The sequence below is a fragment of the Mesocricetus auratus genome, unplaced genomic scaffold, assembly GCF_017639785.1.
Source record: "Mesocricetus auratus isolate SY011 unplaced genomic scaffold, BCM_Maur_2.0 Super-Scaffold_100028, whole genome shotgun sequence".
NCBI lineage: Eukaryota > Metazoa > Chordata > Mammalia > Rodentia > Cricetidae > Mesocricetus > Mesocricetus auratus.
In genome coordinates, this window is record NW_024429209.1 from 10,066,850 (window position 1) to 10,089,556 (window position 22,707).

General features: G+C 47.7%; 1 protein-coding gene across 1 annotated transcript in view; it reads left to right on the top strand.

The window, feature by feature from the left end:
- Ccn5 (cellular communication network factor 5) overlaps positions 1–22,707 on the top strand; it is a 74,904-nt gene that overhangs the window by 23,818 nt on the left and 28,379 nt on the right. Inside the window, exon 2 of the mRNA XM_040732913.1 lies at positions 16,587–16,921. The gene's annotated coding sequence lies outside the window, so the exon portion shown is untranslated. The remainder of the gene's footprint in view (positions 1–16,586; positions 16,922–22,707) is intronic.

Here is a 22,707-nt window from a genome sequence, read left to right on the forward strand (position 1 = left end):
CCAGATCTGCAAAGGAGGGAAGGTTCTGCTTGGGCTCTTGCTCTTGCTCATAAAGATGAAACTCCACCATGCTGTCTCTAGGGCCTGAGCACGTCCTCTGATCTCCCATGTCCTGTGTAGGGAGGTACTGCCATTAATCCCATTTTATGGGTGAGGACATTAAATTTCATTTTCTAATGGCTGAGTAATACTCCATTACATAAATGCACCACGTTTTCTTTATCCACTCATCTCTTGAGGCACATCTAACCTGTTTCTAAATTCTGGCTGTTATGACTAGAGCAGCAATGAACATGGTTGGGCAAGTGTCTCTGTGGTAGGATGAAGTGTCCTTTGAGTATAAGCCCAAGAGTGATATAGCTGGATCTTGAGGTAAATAAATTCCCAGCTTCCTGAGGAACCACCACACTGATTTCCTTAGTGGCTGTACAAGTTTGCACTCGCACCAGCAGTGAATGGGTGTCCCCTTACTCCACATCCTCTCCAGCATGAGCTGTCACTTGTGTTTTTGACCTTAGCCATTCTGATGAGTGTAAGACGAAATCTCAAGTAGTTTTGATTTGTATTTCCCTAATGGCTAAGGATGTTGGATATTTATTTAAGTGTTTCTCAGCTGTTTCAGTTTCTTCTTTTAAGGATTCTCTGTTTAGATCTTTATCCCATTTTTAAATTGTGTTATTTGTTTTCTTGATAGTTTTTTTGAGTTCTTTATATAAATTGGTTATTATTCCTCTGTTGTATGTGTGGTTGGTAAAATCTTTTCCCATTCTGTAGGCTGCTGCTTTGTTTAAATGTATAACAACTGTTGGACTGAACCTGTTAAGTTCTAGCTATGCCAATATATATATGAGTCCTAAAGTGCCTAACTGTGGACTCAGGCTAAAATCTTTACCACACCTATATTTATGCTCATTTAATTTCACATACCATTTTAATTTCCATTACAAATTCAATATGTTTTTCTGTCATTGTGTCTATTTTTCTAACTTGGAAACAACTAAAAAACAAGAGCAGCCCTGAAGAACACTGGTAGCATTCAAACAGTTCTCCTAAATCAAAATGTCTTAGGCTTCATTTATTTCATATTTCCAATGCCTAACTCATACTATGTGTTTAACCATAAGATGAAAAATGATTCAATGTATTTTAAATTTTCACTGTCTCTTTTACATGCAATATATCCTACGATCCTGTCAGCACTTTGAAAACTCTTATCAACTGTCAAAAAGTTTAACCAACATAATCAGTATGGCTATATTTTGTCTAGTGAGGCCAACTTGCCCAGAGATCATGTTCACTCAAATTTCAATCCACCTGTATATGAAAATGTCATAGTCAAACTCCTTACTCTGTACACTAACTAAAGAGAGTTTTTAAAAAAGATTTAAATTGGCCGGGCGTTGGTGGCGCACGCCTTTAATCCCAGCACTTGGGAGGCAGAGGCAGGCGGATCTCTGTGAGTTCGAGACCAGCCTGGACTACCAAGTGAGTTCCAGGACAGCCTCCAAAGCCACAGAGAAACCCTGTCTCGAAAAACAAACAAACAAAAACAAAACAAAACAAAAAAGATTGAAATTCACAAGCTAAAGGTGTGCCTCCATGGCAGAGCCCTGGTCTAATAAGCCTCAAGTTTTAGGTTTGATCCTTGATACTGTGAAAAGGAAGCCATGATGCTCACACTTGTGATGCTCACACTTGTGCACACACTCTTTCACGCCTCTTGACGTGTGAGATGGGGGAGACTTATGCCGGACCCAGAAGACCTTCTCTTGGGGTCACAGTGGGACACAGTCAGGCAGGGACCTAGAGTTCTGCCAGGAAATTACATTTCCCTACCTGAGTTCATCTGCTTCCTGCACTAGTTGTCCATTCATTCATCCTGGGTCAGTTCCTAGATCTGCTAATAATATCTGGGAGACCTGGACAACAGGCTACTTCAACATTCCCAGCTTGAGTCCTGTGTGTGTGTGTGTGTGTGTGTGTGTGTGTGTGTGTGTGTGTGTGTGTGTGTCCTCAGGAATGCTATCCACTTTCTTTGAGATAGGGTCTACCACTGGCCTGGAACTCACCAGTTGAGTCAGCCTCTCCAGTTCTTAGACTGCAGAACCTCACCACCACACCTGACACTTTTACATGGGTTCTGGGGAGTCCAGTCCTCATGTCTGGGTAGCAAATACTTGACCAACTGACCCATCTGACTAGCCTCTGTCTTATGGATGCAGAGCAAGCTAGAAACAGACTACTGGTGCCATAGAGGTAGCAATGGGCTGGGTAGCTCACCCACTCTGGAGGCCTCCTGGAAGAAGCTAACACAGAAGCATGAAGGGATGAAAGAGGAACAGCTGTTGGTGGTGGTCAAGATGGAAGGGCAGGGCTTTCATCCTGAGGAGAGGCAGAAGAAATCAGAGACTTACACCTCAGTGCAGCTCTGGGCACCTCCCAACAGCCTGGGGGATGGGCCCAACACAGACATAATCACATGCTTTTGTAGAATTGCCACAATCCTACATTTTTAACAGTAACTGACAGAGAACGCCGCCTCTGACCCTTCAACTTCCCTCTGCTGTTTCCGGCTGCTCGGCTCGCCTTGGGTGTCAGGGTGTATGTGTGACATTTTTAGAGATGTGGCTACGGAGAAGTTATTGTGGAGTATTGCTGACTCTGACAATAGCTACAGTCAAAATATGTCACACGAGAAGATGCTGACACTGGGCTGGCTAATAGGCGGTGTCAGCTCAAAGAATCCTGAAGATTAAAGATCAAGGAAACCCAGCTCGAAAGCTCACAGCTTTTGGTTTTGTGTTGGCAGCACTGCAAAATCTAGTGTGACAACCATTGTATTCGGGTTGTTCTGCATTTTGAAGCAGGGACCTGCTATGTTGACAAGGTCTTCGGGCTCTGATGATGGTCCTCCTGCTTCAGCTCCCCAAGTACCTGGGATTAATGGGTTCACAACCATGTCTGGCTGGCCTCGAAGCTTTGCTGTGAAAGAGATTTAGTTTCCCAATAACGGGTGGAGATGCTGACACTTTCCCAGGAGCCAACAATAAAGAAGTTTTGATCAACTGCTAGAGAAAAGATTAAATTATCTCACTTTTTAATGGGAAAAATGACACCTTAAAATTGATATACAATAGTAGCTTATTCTAAAAGTATGCAACTAGGATACAGTGATGAAATTATTATAGAGATGCTTTACATTAAGGTAAACATTGATGTACATTTTAATTTACACAATTGCCTACTTGAATGAAAAGATGATCTCATATAAACTTAATGTTTATTGTTACTATGCAACTTTAGCATGCTCAATATGTTTTATTATTAGAATGGTGTAAACTCTTGCTGCCTGTGTTACCAAACATGGAAAGGATTTTGGGACCTATCTAGTGAGATCAAGGCCAAAAAAGGAGGGGAATGGTATTTCCTTGAACCTCCCAGCAGAGCAGGAATCCTCTCCCACGAGCCTAAGACTTGGGGGTTGGAGTGCTCCTTCAGCCCTGTGCTGTTACTGTCATGGCGAAAGCCCTGACTGCAGTTCTTCTGTCAAACTGATTGCTGGCTACAGCCCTCCTTTGACTCCTGAGCACCTGTAGGGCTGCAGATGTAGTTAATTCTACTCCCACCTCGTGAGAACTCTGAGGTGCAGGGCTCAGGTGTTTTGTCCTTGCCCAGGGTGGCCTGGCATCCTGCAAAGACTTCTCCAATATCTTGTTTTCCAAAGTCTAGAATCTTCCTCATCCCTGCTGTCTGTCTGTCTGTCTGTCTGTCTGTCTATCTATCTATCTCTGCCATTTAAGGAGACGTCAGCGACCTTGGGGAGACTGATACCGACTCACATGCCAGGTGCCATGTGGTCTTCAGCTTTATGGCAATCCTAGAAGTAGGCAGAGTCATAAGCTTGTACACGAGGAGACAGAAGCTCAGAGGGGTTAAGTAACCTGCCTAGCTTACAGAGTACACAGACTTTGATTTCAGAGTCTGTGTCTTTAGTCACCATACCCCGTGGCTGGAATTAGGGAGTTGCAGGCTGTGGGGGCGGAACTAACACCACTGATCCAATCTCGAGTAGAGGTCCATTCACCACAAGTCTCAACAGTTACAGTTACACATGTGACTAACAAGGAAACTTTAACACACACCAGGCAAGACTAGGTGGTATTAGAGAAACAATTCACAGTGAAATATTTAGTTGTGGTAAAACTCCTATAACAAAACTGCCACCCTAATGTTTGGAGGACAGCTCAGCCTTGCTGAGTCAACGCATTGTCACAGAACCAGTCTCCAGAAGCTTCATTTGGACCCACTGAGGAGTAGCTCCCACCTCCCTTCCTCAAGCCCCTGGCAGCCAGCACTCAGCCTTCCGTCTATGAACTTGATAGCTCCACACACCTTGCACAAATAGTCCAGTTATTTTGTGTGTGTGTGATGTGTTTTGACTGACACAGTGTCTTCAAGATTCCTCCGTGCTGTGACATGTGTCAGAATTGCCTTTCTCTTTGGGACTGGATAATGGTTGCTTGCACAGATAGATGTCATGAAGCACTTCCCTTAGCACCAAGTAGGCTATGAGGGGACCAGAAGAGCAGAGGGCACCCGGCAGCTGAATGTCCCTAAGTATGTGACACCTTGAGCGTCCGATTTCCCTCAGTCAAATCCTTAGCAGGCCACTTGCAAAGGGAAAGGGCCCATCTGGCAGTTCCCTGTTGCCTGGTCCATGCACCCCAAGCTTGGCCTGGGAAGGTGAGATAAGCAGCCACCTGGTTCTGGTCCCACAGAGGCTCTGTTCTTCCCAGCCCGGTGTGGGTCCCGGCATTGCCTACTGACAGGGATCTCAGAGCAGGGTCTAGCAGATCTAGTCACCCCAGCCTGGGGCCAAGGGGGGGGTAGTTAGCCTTTGTCTTTACCCCATCCAGTTCCTACCCTCCCAGGCCACCAGGAAGCTGGGTCCCCAGTTCTCAATGTTGTTATAGTAACAGCCATTCATAGCTACTGTTCCTGCACTGTTCACCAAGCAGCCTCCACCCAGACTTCACAGAACCTTCACAATGGGCTACCGGGGAGGGAGGGAGGGAGAACCTGTGTCTCAACAAAAAAGGGCTTGGCATCTCTCTCTCTCTCTCTCTCTCTCTCTCTCTCTCTCTCTCTCTCTCTCTCTCTCTCTCTCTCTCATCTATCTGTAGGTGCTCTGTAGTACATTTCCCACAGACCCAAGAGAGAGTTCACAGTACTGAAGTAACCTATCAGCTGCTGTCCTGTGCTACCCAGGCCAAGCCCTGTGTGAGGTTCTCTTGAAGCTCTTCAGGTCCCCCTTATTTGGTTACCCAGAAGTCACTGGTGGATGAATAGACCCAAACACAAAGAAGACAATAGCCAGCAGGACAGTATGTCCCCATCTGGTATTCAGTGGAAGTTGACAGCAGTATAGAGTGTGACAGAGGACAGAGGAGGCTAGCCCCAGGGGGCCTGAGAGAGGTTCCCAGGGAAGAGACCTGAGGATGGAGCAGGGTTAGCCAGGCTGGAGGGAAGACTAGAAGGGGCAGGCATGGATTCTAGGACGGGGAACAGCAGGTAAAACAGTGAGAACAAAGCCTGAGGCTCTTGGGGATTAGAAAAACTGTCACACAAATGGATTGATAACCTGGGTTCAGGGCAGCGGTGGACAGGGGTCTGTCTGCCCTCTCCCTTCATGCATTATGAATATTTCCTGCAGACAGTGGTAAACCTTTTCTTCTTGCAGCCTTCCTTCCTTCCATCCTTCCTTCCTTTCTTTCCTTCCTTCCTCCTTCCCCCTCCCTTCCTTCCTTCCCTGTGTTGTGTGTGTGTATGTGTGCTCATATGTGTTTGTGTGTGTGGTGTGTATGTGCATGTGATGTGTGTGTATGTGCATGTGGTGTGTGTGTATGTGCATGTGGTGTGTGTACTGTGTGTGATGTGTGTGTGTCTGTATGTGTATGTGGGGTGTGTGTGTGTTTGGGTGTGTGTGTGTGGTGTGTCTGTGTCTCTATGTGTGTGTGTGGTGTGTTCTGTGTCTGTATGTGTGTGATGTGTGTATCTATATGTGGTATATGTGTGTGGCATGTGTATGTGTGTGGTGTGTGTGCATGTGTATGTGTGTGCATATATACATGTGGAGGTCAATGACAACTTTGGGGAGCTGGTTATTGCTTTCCACTGTGGGCACCTGAGATTGAACTCAGGTCATCACACTGTGTGACAAGCACTTTTACCTGCTGAGCTTTCTTTCTGGTCAGCCCCAGATTTCTTTTTTGTTTATTGTTTATGTTCTTGGAATAGGGTCTTGCCCTGTAGTTCAGTCTGTCCTTGAACCAACAGCCATCCTATTGCCCTACTCTCCAAGTGCTGGGATTATAGGACCGAGTCACTGTACCTGGCTTTCTTGCAGACTTCTTCTGAGTTGTGCCTTCTCTGGCATATAACCAGCCTCCTAGTGTTGGACACTGAAGTTCTTTCCATTTTTCACTGCTATAAGCAAGCAATGGACATTTTTGCCTGCATACCTTTATGCAAGTGTGGTATTTCTGTACTATAATGGTGAGAAGTCCTGGGGGCTATGTGGCAGACAGGGTTGAGTACTGCCTTGGAGGGACTGAGTTGGTTCTGTTTACAACTAGTCTGGGGATCACTGGGGCAGTTCTTGCCCGGGTTTCTCCTCCAGGGGCCCCAAACAGGGACATTTTGGGAGCAGGCTTGAGCAGCAGATAAAGAGCCTTGACCACATTTTCTGGCTTCCTGTACCAGATAACGAACATGGGAGAAAGGAGTCCCACCCAGCTCAGAGAACTCATGTTTCCTTTCTTGTTGCACACCCAGCTCTCAGCTGACATGGTTACCAGCTGCCAATGCTCTCCCAGGAGACGATAACAGTGCTTCAAACTGAGCGTGGACTTGGGTTCAAATCACAGCTCTGCCACTGAAGTGATCTTGGGCCTGTTCCTCAGTGGCTCTTAAGTGTTCGTATTTGCACAATGAGGGGAAATAGCCTGATAGAAACACCCTGAAAGACAAAAGAGGATGAGCGAGTTCCTTACTGCCTAATATAAGTCCATGTTCTGGAAGTCATGCTGCATATTTTCACTGTCACCCAAGGACTCTAGTCTCTTTTTGAAAGAATGTTACTGGGGCTGGGGTTGGCTTAATGGGTGAGATGCTTTCTGTGTAAGCACGGGATCTCCAGCGTCCTTAGCATCCATATAAAACAGTCAAGAAGGTGTGGTGGTCCAGCTGTAATCCTAGCACTTGGAGACAAGGATTACCCAGGGCTAGCTGGGTAGCTATACTAGCTGGAATCGGTGGGCTTTGCATTCAGCAAGAGACCCTGCCTCAGTGAACAAAGTGGAGAGCAATTGAGGAAGAAAGCTGACACCAACTTCTGTCCTCCCCGTGTGTGGACACAGACATGGGCACTTCCACTCACATGAGCACACATACACATATGCAATATATATTATATATATAAAATTGTAACACATTGATGGGGAAGTCCTGTGTATATGTCAATAAAACACTGTTGGCCAATAGGGAAGCAAGATAGGTGGGACTAGGAGTCCAGGAGAACTCTGGGTAGGAGAAACACAGGGAGTCACGATGTAGCCCACCAGAGAAGTAAGATGTCCGGAACTTTTCTCCCGTAAGAGAAATACTTAGATTAACAATTACGGGATACTTAAGTCAGAGCTAGCCAGTAAGAAGCAAGCAAGGTCAACAGCTTCATAATTAATACAGCATCTTGTGTGTTATTTGGGGACTACAATGTGGCAGAGCCCAGGCGACTGGTGGGGAAAAAACCAAAGCGGTAGACAAGAAAAAGGCTTCTCTCTACAACACATCATATGACTCATACACTTGAAATGTTCAGTTCAGTGTACATTGAATTTTGTCATCCCCTAAAGGAATCTTGTCCCCATCAGGAGGCATCCCTAGCCCCCCAGAAGAGCCCCTCCCACCCAGTGACTGCTAACTTACTTTCTGTGTCTATGGATTTGCCAATGCTGGACATGTCATATCAGCATAGTCAAGGTCCACCTGCACCGTAGTGTGAATTGCTACTCCATCCTTGTCATTGCTGAATGATACTCTGTTGTGTGGGCCAACCACATTTAATGTGTCTTTTTCTCAGATGATGGCTCTGACGAATGATATCATGAAGAACATTTTCATGTAGACATTGGGTTCTAGACAATAGGAGCTGATGGCACAGGAGCAACAGGAGACAAGCCACCTACAATGAAGAAGACAGTCATAACCCCTTTATTGAGACTTCAGCGTGTTGTAGAACGGGTGTGGGTTCACCTGGGTCTGTGGAAAGAAGACACAGGACACCTTAAGGATGAATCTAGTCTTTCCAGCCGCAGGAGGGCTCAGACTCTCCCTTAGCCTAGGGCTTTTTAAATTATCCTCCAATTTACACCTTTAGCAAGTTGATTTCCATATCCCCAAACATTTTAATTAAGCTTCTCAAAGGGACAATGCCAAATGTAAATACTTGGTTAAGGAATACTGCCAGTGTGCTGGATTTTTCCCAACCAAGAATTGCATAGGCTTTGAACTACTAGGAAACTCTCAGATAAGACTTCAAAAAGAAGGTACCGGAGACAGGGTCACAATCACAAAAGGCAGATCAAAGGTAGGTGTAAACACTCTGGAGTCACACCAGCTGCAGAAATCTGCAGGGACTCTTGCCACATCAGCCCCAGCCAGTGGGGGCAGCACTGAGCAGAGGTGACCAGGCTGTTTGCTGTGCAGAGGCAACAGAAGAAAGTTGGCTAGGCATGGTCATTTTCTAATAGTCTTGGGCACAGTTTTGTATGTTTGTATTTGTGTGTGTACATAGGAGCGTATGTGCATATGTGTGTACACAGAGTTTCTGTCCTGCCTAGTCCCACAGCCGTTTAGTCCCAAATAAACACACAGAGGCTTATATTAATTATAAATTGTTTGGCAAATGGCTCAGGCTTTTTATTTGCTAGTTCTCCCTTAATTATCAACCCATTTCTATTAAACTATGTATCACCATAGCATGTTACTCCTATGTGACATCTCTCTGGCGACTCTCTGCGTTTCTTTTTCCAGCATTTTCCAAGTCTGATAGCCCTGCCTATACTTTCTGCTTGCCTATATCCTGCCTGTTCATTGACTGAAACAGCTTTATTCATCAGTCAATAAGAGAAACATATGTTCATATCATACAGAAGGACCTCCCCCATCACATATGTTACGTGTACAGGAGTGTGTATGCATGTACACAGGAGCATATGTGCATATGTGTGTACAGGAATGTGTGTTGATGTGAGATATTTCCCTCAGTCACTCTCCATCTCATTTTTGGAGACAGAACTTGTACTCGTACTGAACCTTGAGCTTGTCATTGCACTAGGCTGGCTGGTCACTTCCAGGGATCCTCCTGTCTCTGCCTCCCCATCACCCGGATGACAGGTGCATACCACCACCTCTGGCTTTTTTACTTGGGTTCTGGGCTTGAACTCAGGTCCTCATGCTTACACAGCAGGCATTTTACTGACTGAACTATCTCCCCAGCCCATGGACGTGGTATTAAAAGAGATTCTTCATTTTGTGGGTAAACACCTTGGTCTTGTACGTGTTAATAGTCCAGTCAAATCAGCTCAGAGCAGTTGCTTCTGGCATCCTCTTTTTATGTGAATGTCCTTGAATCGTGATAAGGCTGAAGGACTCCCATGTTTGAGTAGCCCAGAGAGTACAAGGGCATTGTAAAGACACACACCTCTGCTCCAGCAGGGAATTCCAGAGGTCAGTCTGCATTACAGTCTTGGGAAAAAGCATTTCCCAAATGATCAGTGTGTGTACATGGAGGACTAGTGGCCTGGCACAAAGGCTGAACCAGCAAAGGGGACAGGCATGGTTTGAAGGCGGATGCTAAGCCTTTTGTCCCCTCAGTACTTGTAGGCACGGGCAGAGAGTCAGCGTTTTTAGCAAAAGTGACTTTCTAAAATACTCTAGGTGACTGTTATCATACGCACACACTCAGAGTTCTAATCTGCAAAGTGACCAGGGGGCTTCATAACCAGCTGCTCAGAGGTGTTATCTGCAGGGCAGGTAGTGAGCCTAACACTACATGCGCGGGGTGAGACCTCCAGAATTAGGGGTTTTAAAACTCACCAGCAGTACGAGAGGATAGAGGGCTTATCTAGGTTTTGTTCAGTGACAATGATCCTTTATTTCTGTTTATCTCGAGTGGGCACCTTGTATAGCTCAGTCCAGTCATAAGGGCCTCCTAGGCTGTGGGCATCCTGACCTTGTGGTCTAATCAGTGGCTCTATGACCAAGAGACAGAAGAAAACACAGACTGTGTTTTGAATGGGTGACAGTTTATTTGCCTTTTGTCCTGATGTGGCGGTCCTGACATGTTTCATTTCTCTGCTCAGCACCGAGAACTCTGGGTTAGGGCAGAACTCTGATACATAGAGGGGCTGCCAGCAGGTTTCCAAGGGAACTGCCCACTTCTGCCACCCTGTTCTAGTGCAGGAGAACTCAGCTTTCCCCATACCTTTGCCAACTCCTGTTATTGTCTGTCTTGGCTATTGCCATCTCCATGGTAGGTAGCTCATTGCGGTTTTGATTGACATTTCTTGATGGCCAAGTTCCACCTGCTTCATGTCCAGGGGGCAAATCCTGGGTTCTCTTTCCTAATTTGGAACTACTAGCTTATCCCAAAGGAAGAAAATTTCTATGGAAAAAGATGATGGAGACAGTTACTGAATAAACCTTAAAGTGATCTTCCCACGGCGACAGTTATCTGCTTTGAGACACTGAAAAGCCCCAGTGCTCCTACCTCTAATAATTATAAATGACTGGGTAGTTATATGGAAGATACCTATGAGGTGGGAACAGAAGTAGGATGAAAATATATTTATCTAATATCCACTTAGTCATGGTTAAAGCGGCTTGTTACAGGGACTGACGAGACCATGCCTGCATCAGGACTTGAGTTCAACTCCTGGTACCCATGTAGACAGTCAGGCATAGCTGGGCAGTTGTAACCCAGCGCTGGGGAGCCAGAGACAGGTGAATCCCTGGGGTTCGCTGGCTAGTTAGTTGGCAATCTCTAGGTCCATGTGAGGAAGCTCACTGTGTCTCAAAAGTCAGCTCTGAGGAACACCATCATGCCTTGCCAAAGTTCATAGTCTCGTGCAGTCACGGACTGTGACCTCTGACACCATTAGTGGAGCAAACATTAGAGTTTCCATGGGGTGACACAATGACTGGCAGGAGCTGTGTGAGAGAGGAGAGAGGCATCTGGGACCGTGGCTTTAGACCGTTGGGTCCATTGTGGTGGGGAGGAGCCATCAGGGCTGAGCAGTTCATCCTGGAGCACGGAAGGGAGAAATGCTTGTGTTCCCACTGACTGGGGCTCCCCAACTGTGAGATGCTGCTACCCACATTCAGGGTGTGTCTGTCCCCCTCTGTTAATCCCCTCTGGAAATGCCCTCACCTCTTTGCCCCAGTGGTGCCTCACATTCTAACCGATGAATTGGTCATATTTAGGGTTGGCAGGAAAAGTCATCACAGTTTGACTTAAAGGAGTAATTATGACAGTCCTCCGCCCCCAGTAAATAGTAGCTTTTCTTTTCTTTCAGAATTTTTAAACCTATTTTCTTCAGTTTCGACAAATATTTTTTTCTTTTTCTTTTTTTGTTGTTGTTATTGAGACAGGGTTTCTCTGCGTAACAGCCCTGGTTGTCCTGGAACTCCCTTTGTAGACCAGGTTGGCCTCAAACTCACAGAGATCTGCCCGTGTCTGCCTCCCGAGCGCTGGGTGCACTATCATGCCTGGCTAATAATTTTTATTATCAATTTGCCATTGACAGGAATGAGAACCCAACAGGTCCCTAACAAGCAAGTTGAAAAGCATTAGTAAACAATTACAACAAAAAGCTAACTCTAGGGCAGTGTGGTGCATGAAAATGCCTCAAAGCGCAAGAGAACAAAACAAAATACCCAAACCCAAATACTTAGGACACAAACCAAAATAAACATTGAATGAAAAAAATACCTCATGTAGGAAAAAATTTCCCATACAACTACAGCCTCCAAAACAATAAAGAGAAACCCTGTCTCGTAAAAAAAAATCTCAACAATGACTGCTTAGCCTAGCACCTGGGAGGTAGAAACTCCAAATCCAAATCTAGAAACAAAACGAAACAAAGTCTCAAATCAGGCCATTGAGACTGGGGCCAGCCTAGACACATGAGCCCTTTCAGAAACAGAAAACAGAAAACTGTAAACTAACACCTGCAGATTAGGGAGTCACATGTGGCCCTGCATCCTCTGAAACAAGCCTTTTCCATAGATTCAAGAATCCATAGAGACTGGTTCATTTCGTGACATGTCATCTCCACCTTGGTACCCAGATTTCCAGGTAGAGACTGAACACCTCCTCCAGGCTTCCGGATCTACCAGGATTCCAGGGATGTCAGTGTCCAGGGAGGGCTCCCTCCTGGCCCTGAGCTGGCCCCAGTAAAAGCAGCTGACCAAAAATGAAGGCCTCCTCCTGACATCATAGAGATGCTGGCTTCTCCATCTGTCTCCTCCTGACATCATAGAGATGCTGGCTTCTCCATCTGCCGGTTTCTCCATCCTTGCTTCAGGCAGTGGTGATGAAATGCCTTGAATGGTAGGACAGGAGTCTGGGCTGGGTTCCTTCTTGTGCCTGCATCAAAGGAACCATGTCTCAACTTGCTTCTTCAGGTTGAGTCTGGTGGCCAGGGCCTCCCTTGCAAACCTCCCCAGCAGGGTAGGGCTGGAGACTTCTGAAGTGCTTCTTCCGCACTCGGTGCTGCTCCCAGCTGTAGGCTTAGTGTTGAAGAACTAGAACACAGTAGGGTGGGGAATGAGGTCCTTCCATCTTGAGTATAGCCCAGTGCAGTGTTGTTATGGGTATTGCATCGCAGAGGAAACACAGGAAGGAAGATACAAGGATCCTGCAGCTGATGGCATGCTAGCCAGTGCAGAGCACGGGCAGGCCGTGTTGGGGATGTCTGGTGCCCTCTAGTGGGCAAAGAGAGCAGAGCTCTAGCTTCTTCCAAGCTGGGGAGGTAGAGACAGATAAAAATTCTAATAACAATAGTCCATTCGATGAGTATTTTCACATGCAGGTACTTTACAAGAATATAATATCTGCACCAACTCCCTGGTGCTTTATCACCATATTACAGAAATAATCTAGGATGGAAGATGATACTATCAACCTCCACCCCCCCTCCCTGAAAGGTTTTTTTAGTTGGAAAGAGTTGAGGAAGACACCACCAGCAAGAGTCAGAAGTGTGCTGGGGGCTGGACTTGGAGGTGACTAACGAGGATTCTGGACCCCTTAAGTTCTCCACCCCCTTACACATCTGCTTCCACAGCCTTCGGAGGACCTCACCAACGCATTCACATGGTTGCAGGGTTTATTAAATCTGCAGAAGGAAGACATTTTGGTTGCAGTTGTCTATGATTTGAATGTAATTGTCACTTAGGCAAGAGCTGAACATCAAAGAGAATCAGGCCCAGTGGTGGGTGAAGGGAGAGATCTTAGTAACTTGTGCTGATGACCACGCCCACTTTGGGCGTGGCTACAGGTGCATACGGACATGGGGAATAAAGGACTGTGCAGGGGAGAAGCATGCTCTCCCTTCAGGTCCCTATGCACCCGTAGCCACGCCCAAAGCGGGCGTGGTCAGCAGCTCAGGTAACTAAGATCTCTCCCTACAGGTGGGGATCAGAATATGCATGTCCACACACGTCCCTCACCCAGCAAAACCATGGCATTGGGCTTCACTGAGTGTCCTTGTGAAGCGTGTCTGTGGAAGGTACTGCCAGGTGTCCATTGCGGAGGGAGAGTTTGGTGGCCACTGAATGGATGTGGTGTGCTTCGCCTGGTGTGGGGGAGAGGGCGGGCCCCTGCTGGCTTGGGCACTAGGAAGGGTTACACAGGTGTGAAGGTTTCTGCATCCAGTTTGCCTGAGCCCGTTGCTTGACAGTGAGGAGGCCGTTCCACAGAAGACGAAACTGGGGTCTCAACACTGGCTGGAGAGCGATGGGCCACGGAAGTTCAGCCATCAGGTCACTGCCAGCTCGGATGCGATGCCAGCAATGTCAGTCATCCTGTGGCCGGCACTGGCTGTCCATCACATCCTCTGAGTGCGTTCAGGACCCACCACCTACCTAAACACTCATCCCACAAACCTGTGAGTGGGAATCCTGGCTATTTCCACTTGACAGATGGGCAGGTGGTGAGCCCAGATGGAAGAAGTGCTCACCTGGAATCCAGACACCACCCCTGGGTTCCGAGCTGCCCTGGTCAGAGACCTGAAACATATTTTGGCCAGCAGGGGGTGGCATGCCCTCAGAGATAATGCCCAGCATTCAGCATGCTGGCCAGCAGAATTCACTGATTGTGAAGGACCAAGCCTTCAACCCCAGCTCCATCCCAGACTCCAAGGAGAGAGGAGCAAGGAAGTGAAAGGCACCCATCTCCCTGGCAAGCTGACAGTCCACAGCCAGAGCAACGCCTTCTAACACCGAAAGAGATGCTTCTAGCGCCTAGGAAGAAAACCGTGTTTTAACGCCGCTCTGCCCCAGCTGGCACTGTTTAATCAGCAGGCAAAGCTACCCAGGGTGGGACTGGCCAAGGGAGATTAGCTTGGGCACTGTCTGTGGGATTGCGACTGGCTCTACTGCCTACAAATGACAATCTGACAATATCTGTCAGAGTCAAGAATGTTTGTGCAGTAACAGACATGGAAATACCTCCATAGCTTCTCAATCAGTCCTCACTCACGTAACAGCCACTGGCCACGAGCCCTGGAATTGTGGCTGGTCCTAATTTAGATGTGCTATTACTGTGAAATTTGTACCTATCATTACAAAACCCGAGGTGTCTATATGACACACACACACACACACACACACACACACACACACACACACACGGTGGTGGTGAGGTTGTTTGTTTTTGCAGCGATAGAGATTGAACAGCTTGCCTCGTGCACGCCAGGCAAGTGCTCTACACAGATCCACACTCTGAGCCCTGTTACACTACAGATATGAAAGAATTCTGTGAGTGAATGGTGGTACTGGCTGTATAATGGCTACTCAGAAGACCTTTAAAAGTGAAGAAAGTGAGCTTAATGCTGGGTATTTTAGGTGAGAGCATTTCCAGGAAATGATGGGCAATATAAACCAAGGAGAGACTGGGCTGGTGTGTGCCTCCTGAGAGTGCACTTGAACCTTGCAACACTCTGGGATTGATTCTCCAGCACCTGGGAAATTAGTAAGAAACAAGGAACCAGAGGGGAAGGGGAGGGGCTTTGTGATTTAAATATTATCGATGTGAAACCAGACACTTGAACCTGGAAGGCTGGCCTTTCCCCAGCAGGTCATAATGGCTAACAGAGAAAGACCAACAGCCCACCTTCAATTCCTCACTCCCCATCAATGGCCATGAGGTGCTAGGGGGAGGAGCCAGACAGATGCTCTGTGGGCACAGCCCTAGGGGTCAGGCATCAGATTGGGATGGGTGGAGCTTCAAGATCAAATGTGGGCTATATGCACATATACGGGGAGGAGGGCTGTCCTGTCCACTAGGAGCTGCTGGAGGAATGGGGGGGGGCAACATCCGGCATGGGATATGGACTCCCAATGGCTGAGGAGGAAGCTTGCAGGGTAACCCCAGAAAGAGAGGTGTGCATCTGTCAAGGCCAGGAGGAGAACACAAAAGGTTGAGGCCTGGGCTCCCTCAGGGTTAGCACAAGGTTTCTTCTAGCACACCGTTGAGCAAGGAGACCCACAAGTAAGGTCAAGACATACTTGGGGGAGCAAAGCGGCATTGCTTTAGCAACAGAGAGCCTGGACTCACTTTGATATGTCTGCCACAAAGGCTTGGGTTTCCCAGCACAGGGTGGGGGTCAAGATGCAGACCCACTGTGGGTCCAGACTCAGTGTGTGTCTAGAAGAGAAAACAAGTTCAGAGAGTTGCCGATTTCCACCCCTCTGCCCTTCCTCTCCTGAGGGAGCAGCCCCTGTGTGCTCAGCTCAACAGGGAGGGGCAGAGGGAGTGAGTGGGAGCCGGACCTGCCCACCCCACCCCCACACCTGCCACTCACTGCCTCTGGCTCCTCATCTGTCAAAGGGGGAGGTCTACCAACTTCTCTCATTGGTACGGTGGCCATGGAAGTGCTTTAGCAACACATGATCATCTGAGATCATTCAGAGAGGTGGGTGCCAGTGTCCCGTCCTCAAAAGACAGCGGGAGAAGGTGGGACTGGAGCCCTGGCCCCCACAAGATGAGACTGGGGGGTTGTGTTGGCAGAGGGAAGATGGGAGAGACTGCAGCAGGAGAGGGTCCAAGGCCTAGCCTTGGGCATGGGTTGAATGGGCCTGGACAAAGGAGACAGGCTAGCATGGTGGGGGACAGGTACACAGGTGTGGAGACTAAGAACGCCCGTGGTGGGTGGCAGGGTCCCATGTTAAAAAGCAGAAATTCCAAGGGATTCCTGTTAGCCAGGCGGGAGCTGACACTGGTTTGCATGCTTGTTCCTTGGCAGGGTCGGACTGAGAGAGGGGGAAAAAGACCAACTGATTGAAAACAGATTCCTGGGGAGGAAGTATTCCAGGCTGGCGTGAGACAACTGCCTGCAGCCTCTGGCTCCATCCCACCCATTCCCCAGCCCTGACGCAAGGCTGGCTGGAGCAAGGCTTTCTTCCTGGCTTCGGCAAGCCAAGGGCCCTGCTGGCAGGAGATGAAGCTTCTGCCATTGCTACCTGGGTGCCAGAGTCTGCACTGAACTTCAAACACGGACAGTCAGACTACAGGCCCTCATGCTAACTGCTCCCATCCACGTTGACTTCTTGTCTCAGAGGGATTGTCCCTGCTTCCCAGGTGAGCCACTGTGTTGAGAAAAGTTAACCAGCTAGTTAATGGGGGACCCTGGGGGCTTGCTGGCCTTCCAGTCTAGCTGAATGAGTGAGCTTCAGGGCCAGTGGATTTATCCTGGGCTTGGGGTGCAGACAGGGAGTCGTAGGGTAGAAAGGAAGAAGTAGATACAGTATGATGTGAGGGCAGTATGGTGCAGGGATACTTGTCTGATGCTAAACTCAGATTTGAGGGGGGATGTTTGTTACAGCAGCATGGCCTAGCTTGTCCTAACAGATATAAATCATGATAAACTAAGGTATTCTGTCTGTCCATCTCTGTCTCTCTTTTCTCTGTCTCTGCCTCTCTCTCTCTCTGTGTGTGTGTGTGTGTGTGTGTGTATGTGTGTGTGTTATTGTGCTGTGCTGTGTAGTGTGTGGGCACATATGCCCAGGTAGGAGCAGGAGTTCAGCATCAGGTGTCTTTCTCTGTCACACTCCATCTTAATTTGTGAGTCAGGGTTTCTCATTGAACACGAAGTTCAGCATTTTGGCTATGCTAGCTGGACAGTGAGCCCTTGGGGTCTGCATCTCCCTGGCTTCTAATGCTACGGTTTTAGATGTGTGCTGTCATGTTCTATGGATAGAACCAGGTCCTCATGCTTGCATGGCCAGAGCCCTTACCCGCTGATGGTGCATGTTCTTTGGAATTCTAAGGCTTACCACCTTACTCTTGGGAACACCATTTTAAACCTTTCAATCTTGGTGCTGGGAGATGCTCAGTGGGTGAAGTGATTGCTGCACAAACACGAGGACCTTAGTTCAGATCCCCAGGACCTCTGAGAAAAGCCAGGTCTGGTGGCACCAGTCAGAAACACTAGCACCAGGGGAGCAGAAACAGAGGCAGGCAGCTGCAGATTCAGTGAGAGCCCCTGCATCAAAAAATGAGAAGTGGAGACACCTGATGTCAACTTCTGACCTCTACACATGCGTGTGTGTGTGTGTGTGTGTGTGTGTGTGTGTGTGTGTGTGTGTGTGTGTGTGTGTGTACAGAGTGTAACTTTACTGCCCTAACTTTTCGGTTTTTCTGTGTGTTAGGAGTTGAAGCCTGGTCCTCACCCACAGTGAGAATGTGCTGCACCCTGAAATGTGTCCCATCCCACCTTAACTTTCAAAAGTACAGTTCGGTGGCATTAAGTACTTGGTGTCCACCCACCCACAGAACTCTTCCTCCTACAAGATTGAAACTTTGTATCCGTCAAATAATAACTGTGCCCCTGCCCTCACCCAGGGCCTGGCAATTTCACTTTCAATGTTTCTGAATTGGGTTATTTTAAATTCTTTGTTTAACTGGAATCATCCAGTGTTTGTTTCTGTGTGGCTGATTTATTTCACTTAGCAGAATGTTGTAGCATTGGTCAGAATTTCCTTGCTTTTCAAGACAGAATAATATTCCATTGTATGGACATACCACATTTGGTTGTCCATTCATTGGCCATTGGACATTTGGGTAGCTTCTATGGGTTATCTGTTCTATATAGCTTTTTAAAAAGCACTGTGTGTGTGGAGGGGAGATACTGGCCAAGAAGCCAGCAGAGTCCAGGCTCTAGTCTGGGCTGTACTTGCTCTGCAGCTTTGAGTATGTGGCTTCCTGATCTGATGCTGGCTGCCCTTTCCTACCTGCCTCCTCTCAGCAGTGCTGGGACCACAGTGTGAAAGCTCTGGGCAGAGAAGCCACCACAGGAGACTATTATTGTTATTGCTCAGTGGACAGAGGCCAGTGGCTTCCCAGAGGCATGAGTCATTCCTGGTGGAATTCCAGGCACCAGGAGAGGCTGTTCTGGGCAACAGAATCTAGATTCCACACAGAGCAAGGGCCCTGACCCGGAGCCCTTAGGGAAGCCACACCCTCTGTCCTGGGCCACTGCTGCTATGAAGAGTCTGTGACTATCAGAGCTTCCAGGTTCTTAGCAATAGAGCCTCTAATCCCACTGCCACACGTAACTGTTAAGGAGGCTCAGAGAGGGTGATATACTTGCCCAGAGTTGCACAGCCAGGAGGACTGGACTGGAGGATGAACTTCAGATACACCAGTGCCTCTCTGCTTCCCACTTGGTACCAATCGCCATTGAGCAAGAAGCCCCAGAAGCAGGTTGGACATTCCTTTGTGTTTCAGAGACATTGGTCTGAGGTCTGTCGACTCACAGCCATCTGTTTACTTTCCCACGTCTTGGTTAACATGGAAACCGCTCAAAACCATAGTAAAGTGATTAAGTTCTCCCCACATCCGTGGCACGGAGCTGAGCTGTCACACACAGGCTCACATGTCAGTTCCTCTGTGAGTCTGGAGCCATTGCTCTGCCATTCAAAAGTCCTGCATCCTTACTTCAAAGATATTTCCAAGGTCGTAAAACGAGAGTAGGCATGAGCTTTGATGGGAACCTGGGCGGGGGCCTGTGAGATGTGTTCACACAAGAGGCATGCCCTTTGCTTCCTTGGAGCTGTGACATCTCTGCAGAGCATAGCAAAGAGCCCTCTGTGCCCATTGTCCAGATGGGACAGTCAAGGCTTAGAACAGCTTCATGACATGCCGGCCAGAGTGGGCAGTGAGGATGAAGACCCACCACGCCCAGAGTGTGCAGACCAGGCTAGACCAAATCTTGGAGATGCAGGACAGGAGGGTAGGGTGGTGGGATATGAGTGCCACCCACTGCTCAGTGACAAACAAAGTGTCCAATACTTAGAGCACATGGAGGCGCTCAACATAAAGACAGAAGGCTACAACTACAGTCAAAATTACACTTAATATCTAGGCCACAGCCATTTGGGACCTGACCTGTGATGTCGCACATAAAACCCAGAGTCTGAGTTCCTTTTAAATTTTTTATTACATTTAAATTAATCTATTTTGTGTGGTGATTGGGGCTGACAGCATGGCACATGCGTGGAGGTTAGAAGCTGAATTTCCTTTTAAACCGTGTGGGTTTCAAGCATTGGAAACAGTTTGTTAAGCCTGGTGGTTAGGCACCTGAGGCCACCTCCAGTAGCTTTGAAAGTAAATTAATTTGGGGTTGGAGAGAGGGGCGGCAGTTAGGAGTCCTTGCTGTTCTTGCCAAAGACCTGAGCTCAGTTCTTAGGACCCATGCCAGGTGGCACACAGACCCCTGTAACTCTGGCCGCCGTGGGCACCTACATATATGTGTGCTTATGCTCACACAGTCACACACGAATAGTCTTAACAAGTTTTCTTTTTTGTAAATGTGCATGCATGTATGTGTTCCTGTGTGCCTAGATGCACACACAGGGGTGTGTATGTGTGTGAGAGAGAGAGAGAGAGAGAGAGAGAGAGAGAGAGAGAGAGAGAGAGAGAGAGAGAGAGAGAGAGAGAGAGAGAAGTACATTTTACAATGGGAGTTGTCTTCTTGAGACTGTCCATTTGAGTAAGGAGCCATGGGTCATTAGAAATCAGGTCCAGGGGCTGGGGACATAGCTCAGTCGGTGAAGTACTTGCTGCTTCCGCTTGAGGCTGTTAGTTTACTCCTCTGCATCTGAATTTCAGAAGGCAGGTGGTACAGTCCCATAATCTCTATGCTGTGGGGTGTGGGGGTGGAGACCGGAGGATCCCTAGGGCCCATGATCAATGTATAACCAATCAGCAAGCCCCAAGTCTTAGTGAGACCTGTCTTAGAAACCCTCAGATCTGGGCTTCTCACAATAAGATTAAGTCACCTCTCCCTCCAGTTTTGTCCCCTCTCGGTCATGTGGTACGCTCACTGGGACCTGGTCTACCCTCTTCTATAGTGTATTTCAGCAAATTCTCCCTTGCTTTCATGTCCTGGTAAAGTCTGTCACCTTCCACATCACCTGCCTTCCCTGGACCATTTTTACAGCATGTTTGTGGCCTATAGGGACAGAAACTCTCTGTGCTGACTCTCACGGTCACTTATGTTGGAGCTTGGGAGGACAGGAAGATTGGTTCAGAGACCGCTGAGGCACTCTGGCTAGGGTAGCACCCTGCCATGTCTTTAAGACTTCTGCCAATTGTGAGGCCACAAGCCAGGGGGCTCCTTTAGGCCCCCGTGGGCCAGTCTGTGAGGACAAGGGCCACTTTCCTTCCTTCTGCGGCAGCTGCTGCAGGGTGGGTTCACGCACCATCATGAGGGCTTTCTCCTTCCTTACTCTCCTCACTCCTCTCTGGCATTCACTTGCAGAAGGGAGCAGTGCCACCATTTGCAAGCCTGACACTTCTCTCTTAGACAGATTTCCTGATCCAAGAAACATGCAGGCGACCAAGCTTTCACGTCTCCAGGGTGTTAGTCTTCTTGTCTCTCATGACCAATCCACAGCTGGTTTCTGTCTGTGAGTCTCTTTTGATGTCCATCCACCTGACCCAACTGGACACTCTGGCCCCATGCCCAGGAAGCCCCAGAGTCAACCTGAGTTTCATTTTCACAGTCTGGAGGCCCTCCATCCTTAGTTGGATGTTCTAGCTTAGAGTGATACTTACGTCCCTTGCAGATAAACCGAATGCCTGTCACGTACTGGTAATGCCTGTTGAGTTGAAGTTGCACCTCAGTGGAACCCATAATGGGTTTCACACCTACTCTCCCGTCAACTCCCCCCACCCCAGGATGTATTCTCTTCCAGCTGTTCTCTGAGTGGATCCCTTCCCTGTATCCCCCCCCCCCCATGCTACCTATAACCACACCGAATGTCTGCCAACAGCAGATACAATGCATGCTTAACTTTTGCTCTCCCTGCTGCCTCTTTCTGCGACTCTGGGGGCAGCACTGCGACTTAATTGAGGACTTTCAACTTCTTTCTGTGCGGCTTCCTGACTTGGACAAACTACAGGGGCAATTTCCTGGGAAAGGAAGTGAGATGTCACTTCCTCTTGTAAGGACCGTCAACGGTGACCCCTGAAAACCCACCCCCTTGTAACTTCTTCCTCCTGGATAAAAAGTGTGACCACTCAAGAAAAATGAGACCACACAAAGGAACACAAACCACAGGACAGTGGGCCTGGGCTCCTTCTTTTAAGAAAAGTTCCTGAGGCTGTGGATACCAAGAGCAAAGGAACAATCTGGAGGTGAACACCCCTATGTAGCTGTCTGTAAAAACATACAAGCATGAAGACTGTAAAAGAAAAGTTAAAACAAAAGTGAATTTTTGAGGGGGTGTATAAGATCAGTAGAACAAGGCTTTTGTTTCAAAATGGAATGGCAATGATGAAACTCAAACCAGAAATGTTTGCCAAAGTCCAGGCTTAAAGGCGGTATACCACGATGATGAGAGGTAAAACTGGACTGTGTCTTCTGTTCCAAACAATGAAGTCTCTTAAGATCTGTTCCGGATAACATTTACAATAACTGAATTCAAGAACAAAGATTTTGTTTTATTACTTTTTTTTTGCTAAGTCTGTCCAACTTAGAAACTGAAGTCTTAACAAAATCAGTCATTTCAAAACATGTTTTCTCCTAAGCTTTGTCTAAATGTCACACACAAAAAAATTAAAACTAAAGTCTGTTATTTCATCTTCAATGTGGGTGGAGCTGCCCGAGTATTTAGCTCCTAAGCTTGAAGACCCAAACTAATGAGGCCAAAACAAAATGGTCAATATCGTATTCCTTGTCCTCTGAGGTCTGCCAGGATGAAGGGGACAATGAGACCTTCTCAAAGGACCCTACAACTCTGAAAAAAAAAGATTTGATCTCATAAAATTTGTTGACTTGGTCAGAAAGATCATGGAGACCTCAGAGCTAAAACTAGCAAGGCCCACAATCCTTCCAAGTGGAGAACCAGTCAGAGGAAGAC